Genomic DNA, 5,856 nt, shown 5'->3' with positions numbered 1-5,856 from the left:
AGATGGATCGAGTCTGTGAGTGGAGTGGTGGGAATGAATGTGTTTGAGACAGCGATGTTGGCACAGGATAGAACAGCGTTTAGGGCTCTTGTACATAGGATCGCTATGAGTCACAAACGACTCGATGCCACATAACAACAACAACAACAACAATGAAAATTATTAATGAAAAACCTACAACTAAAATCATACTTAGGGTGAAACACTGAGTGTTTCCTCCCTATGATTAAGAAGGAATAGAGGTACAATATACTTTCATGGCTTCACTCCTCCAAGACCCAGGTCTTTACTTCAGAAGATTCTAAACTCTTTAAACTCGAACTCATTTCTATAGAGTTGGAACTGACTCATAGCTGATCCTCTGGCCAGAATAGACCCCTATGGAGTGTAGTATTTTCAAATAGTATTAAATGGACCAAGGATTGTTGATAGAACAAGCAAATATGTTTTGTAATAAGTGTAGCAAGAGTGTCCCTTAGAGGTTAGGATGTTAAGATTTGTCACACAATTCGGTCATTTTGTCAGATATCCTTGATTATTGTTGTTATTGTTGTTTATTGCTGTTGAGTCAAGCACGACTCATAGTGACCCTATGAACAAAAGGCCTCAAGCATTTCTATAACTATCATCATTTCTCAAAGTTCATAGAGTTTCCAGAGGCATGTGGTTTAGGAAGTTGATACCCCTCTTGCTTCCAAACCTGAATCAATCTGGGAGCTCCACCAAATACTGTCTACGATGGGTAGCCATTATGGTGTTTGGCACACCTTTGGCACAGTTCTCCCATTATGGCATTTAAGACCTCAATGTCACAGCAAAGCCAGATTGAGCACAACAAATTGACCATAGTGCTGTATGACTTAAAAGAATGTTCTTCCAAAATATAGTAATAAGGCATTAAAATATAACCCCTCAGACCCAACTTTTAAATATATGGGCACTCCAGGAGGCCTTGTTGACTTTAAACAAAAAGCTTAAGAAAAAACAACCAAACCAACCATAAAGATCCTCATCCAAAACAAAAATACCGTATTACAGAGTCCAGCCACTTCATCCAGCTAAAAAATGGAGACAAGGCATTGCATATTGTTGTTGTTGTTAAGTGCCACCTAGTACCAAACCTATACACAAAAGACCTTAACTCTGTTTTATAACTATTGTCCTTTCTCTAATTTCATAGTTTCCACAGGCATGTTTAGAAAGTGGATGCCATTCCTGCTTTCAAGCCTGTCTTAATCAGTGAGCTCTACCAAACATTGTCAACCATGTGTAACCATTATGGCATTTGACACATCTTTCAGTATCACAGCAATCCAAAGTTAGCTCAATACAGAAAAATGACAGAACAGTGCTGTATCACTTAGGAGAATGTTAATTTCAAAGACAATTAAAACCAAATGAGTTTTAAAAGACCCCAAGCCTACACTCCAGGCTCTCATTTGTTCCAATAAGAGGCTTCCAGCCAACCAAACAATCCAGAGGCTGCCTTCATCCAACATAGAGAAGGACTCACCCCTCCAAAGTCACGTGCACACCATGCTTAAAAAGTAGAGGATGAATAAAGAAGAGGAATGCTCTTAATGAGAAGATTTGATGCAATGACTGCAGCATTGAACTTAATTTTATTAGAGATTGTGAGGATGATGCAAGATTAGGAAGGGTTTTGTTCTGTGGTATATGTTGAGTCAGAGACAACTCAGTAGCACTTAACAAAACAATACCCATGTCCTCCACCACCCTCCCTGGTCCCCCCGGACCCCTCAGACCCCTTTAGTCTCCCCCACCCTCCCTGATTCTCCTGCCCTCCTATTCAGGCCAGTCTCCCTGGTCCTCCCCAGTCCCTCCTGGTCCCCCTGGTCCCCTCCCCTCTGGTCCTCCCAGGTCCTCCAGAAACTCTGTGAACTTTGATAAATGTTGAAAGTTATAGAAAGGCTTCAGGACTTTTGTTCATAGGGTTGCTATGAGTTATGCTCAACTCCATGACAACAACATGATGTGTATTATGGGTTGCAAATATATTTTATCATTATTTACTTGGCAGTGTAATCACTTTGTATACAAGAGACATAAAAAACATTCTGTTGGAATAAAGCTCTTGATTTCACTATGTCCTATTCTCAGAAGGAGAAACTTAGAAGATAGTGGATGTATATGTGATCAGATATTGCATTATTCTGATGTATGAGGCTCATTACTATGATAACAATTTTCTCATTTAGTTGTACCATTACATATGTTTTAGAGAGTGGCATCCACTTCCTAAAACAACAAGCCTCTGGAAACTCTATGAACTCTATGACAGCAATCAACAACAACAACTGCTATTTATTGTCTTAGAAATAATTTTAATTAAAATATTGAGGATATTAAAGATTATCAGGTTCAATATAAGGAGTATAAAGTAAGACATTAAATAAGATGAGTAGGTAGGTAAAATAACAATGGGCTCAAGCATGGCAGAGGTGATGAGGTTGGTACAGGATAGGGTAAAGTTCAAATTCTTTAGCCATAGTTTCACTATGAGTCTTAATCAGCCATGAAGGGGTTGTGTATGTTTATGAATCCTAGTATCTCAAAAGTTTAGTGCGTGCTTGTCCATTAATGAAAAAATTGGTCTGAACCCAACAATGACTCCACAGGAGAAAGGTTTGTTATCTTTTCCCATAGGGATAAGAGTCTAGAAAATCTTATGGTACAGGTCTGCAACACTGAGTTGGAATTTACTTCATTACATTTTTCAACTAAAAGTAACATAAACACTCATATCACTGATTTACTCATTGCAATCAAGTCAGAACTGACTGATAGCTGACACTCCAGTGGGTTTTTAGAAGCTGTAAATCATATGGGAGATTACTCACCATCCTCTTGCAGAGAAGAAGCTCATGTTGTTTAGCTTTTCTGAGTTTCTTTTACCACAGTACATTGCACATTTTTACCAGCTTCAGCTTACATTCAAACATTTTGCTTTCAACCATTGCTCCACTTTTGTAGTTTGAAAAGTTTAATTTGCAAAGGCAAACTGAGAATGAGAATAAAATTCCAACCGTGATATTTTTAGTCTCCTTGTATTATTAGGAACCTCCTTGTGAAGAAAAATGTGGCTAAGCATAATCTTTTGTTTATAAACAAAGCCTTTGGTGGACTACAGCTGTAGCAGGAAATGGAACTACTCCGTTAAAGTTTTATGTAATGTCTTTCAAGTTAGTTTATTTAACATATGTGCAATGAATACGTGCTCTGTGAAGGGCAGTGTTGTAGCATGAGAGAAGTGAAACAGGACAAGTGCAAGCCCATACTCACAGGAAGCAGGAGTGAATAAGTGAAAGAAGTGACACTCACCTGCTTTGGAGTAAATTCAAGGTTTACAAAAATGCAGGCACTTCTGCCCAGACTTGACTAATATTACCATTCATGCTCATTATTTAATACAGACACTAAAAATACCAAATATATCACCCTCAGGAGTATGCTCTAATATCCTATTTTAGAAGGAGTGCACCTAAAATTTTCCAATTCTCTATATTTTACTAATTAAAATGTTATTGAGCAACTGGTAAGAATATTGTTTTTCTGATTTTGTTTGCATGTTTGGTGAAATGATTTTAAAATTCAAAAAATTTAATACTTCTTCCCTCAAATGTTGTTGTTGTTGTTAAGTGCCGTGGTGTCGCAGGTGACTCACAGGGACCCTATGAAGAAGAGTATTCAAAGCCTAGGTGCCTTTTATCCTCTCTCCAGGTTCATAGGTTTTCCGGAGGCAAGCTATTATGGAAGTGGATGCCACTCCTCCTTCCAAGCTTGTTTTAACAGGGAAGCTCCACCCCACTCTCTGTCAGCATTGGGTAGGCAACCATTAACGCATCTGACACATCAGTATCACAGTGTTCAGCCTCACAGCAACCACAAGTGATCGTAGTACAGCAACTTGTACACCAGGGCTATACGACCTAGAGGAATGAAACAAAAACAATGAAAGACAGGCCTGAGGGCCACGGATTAAAAGTCACCCACCTTCAGCTTGGTAGCATCGCTTTCTGTACACTAGGCCAGCTGATCTCTCTCTCTCTCCATGTTGATGTTATTGTTGTTAAGTGCCCGTCTAGTCGCAGGCGACTCATAGGTGTTTCTCATCCTCTCTCCAGGTTCCTAGGGTTTCCAGAGGCAAGCTATTATGGAAGTGGATGCCCTGAACCCTCCAACTCAAACTGTCGTGTCAGAGTCCAGAAAAAAATTTCTATTTTAGAAAGATGGACCAATATTGTACATAGTCCTGGTACATCCTTGTTTGCTTCCTACATAGTGTTTTGGGAAATGTAAGGGTAGAAAAAAGAGAATTAACTTCAGAGTCAGGGAAGTCAGTTTGTGAGTTCCAGACACACAGCTTATTTTCTAAGTGAACTTAGAGCTTCTGAACCTTGGTGTCCTCATCTACAAAATGAAGATAATATTGCCCACCAAACCCAAGACCGTCCCGATTCAGACCTTAAGATAAAGAAAAATCTCTCCTTAGGGTTTGCAAGGCAGTGATCTTCACAGGAGTGAATTGTCACATCTTCTCCCCGTGGAGTTTTTACTGCAAATCTTCTGGTTGACAGCTAAGCCTATAACACCTACCTCTTATAAATGTTGTAAGACTTTAATGAGACAGATCATGCAGAAAAAGTGACAAGCATGGTATCTGATTTATGGTAAGCACCCAACAAGTATTAGCCATTACATTTTAATTATTGTCCTTTCCTTTCATATAAACAATGGAAGACATCATGAGACTGTTTATGCTTCTATGGATGTGGGCTTTCTAACAAGATCTCTTGAACACTAATGAGCGAAGACCTAATGAGTTGTGGGAGGATGTCAAGTGTATCATCCAGGAAGAGTGCAAATGGTCATTACAAAGACAGAGGAGGTTCAAACCACTTACCTTTCAGCTAGCAGCTGGGCACGTCACCACTGGACTTCCTCAAATGACTGAGCATTTTATGAAGAAGTAAAGGGAGAGGCAGATACACAGGTTTATAAAAAGCTTGAATTTAAAAAAATTACCATAAATGCAGGTAAGTATCATGCACTAGCAAAGAAGACAAATTCTTATTTTTAGTCTAATTTGTTTTCTTAATAGGAAAATTTTCTTCATAAGAAAATAAGAAAATTTACACTGTGTTTTAAGGTTAATACAATAAATCTAGTGGGAAGTTTCCATTCTAACACATAGTACAACATGGTACAAATGATATTATTTTAAAATACCTAATATTCTTTTAAAATTAATAAAGAAAATTATCTCTCATGATAATGTGTAGAATCTAGATTCTTGGCTAGCAAATAAATCAGATTGCGTTCAAAGGAAAATTTGTATAATAGCATACATCAATTTCAAATAAAAAGTATTTTTGAGTCAGATAATTGATTTTGAAGAAATTATTGGCAATGATTATTTCTTCTTGGTTGATAATATAATTTATTGAGGCATTGAGTATATTTATAGATTATAATGAGTGACTGGAATGCAAAAGTTGGGAACAGAGAAGAAGAATCAATAGTTGGAAAACATGGACTTGGTGACAGAAATGAAGCTGGAGATAGAATTGAATTTTGCATGACTGATGACTTATTCATGGCAAATACACTTTATAAGAAACACAAATGGAGGTTATATACATGGATTCCACCGGATGGTATGAATAAGAATCAGATTGATTACATCTGTGGAATGAATCCCTGGAGAAGCTCATTTTCAGCTGTGAAAACTAGGCCAGATGCTGATTGTGGAACAGACCACCAACTACTCATATGCAAGTTCAAGATGAAGCTGAGGAAAATGAAACTGAATCCACAGGAACCAAAATATGACTT

This window comes from Elephantulus edwardii, unplaced genomic scaffold, assembly GCF_000299155.1.
Source record: "Elephantulus edwardii isolate Elephantulus edwardi_28Jun2011 unplaced genomic scaffold, EleEdw1.0 scaffold00060, whole genome shotgun sequence".
Classification (NCBI taxonomy): Eukaryota; Metazoa; Chordata; class Mammalia; order Macroscelidea; family Macroscelididae; genus Elephantulus; species Elephantulus edwardii.
The sequence above is the reverse complement of the archived record's forward strand: the minus strand, read 5'-3'. Positions refer to the sequence as shown.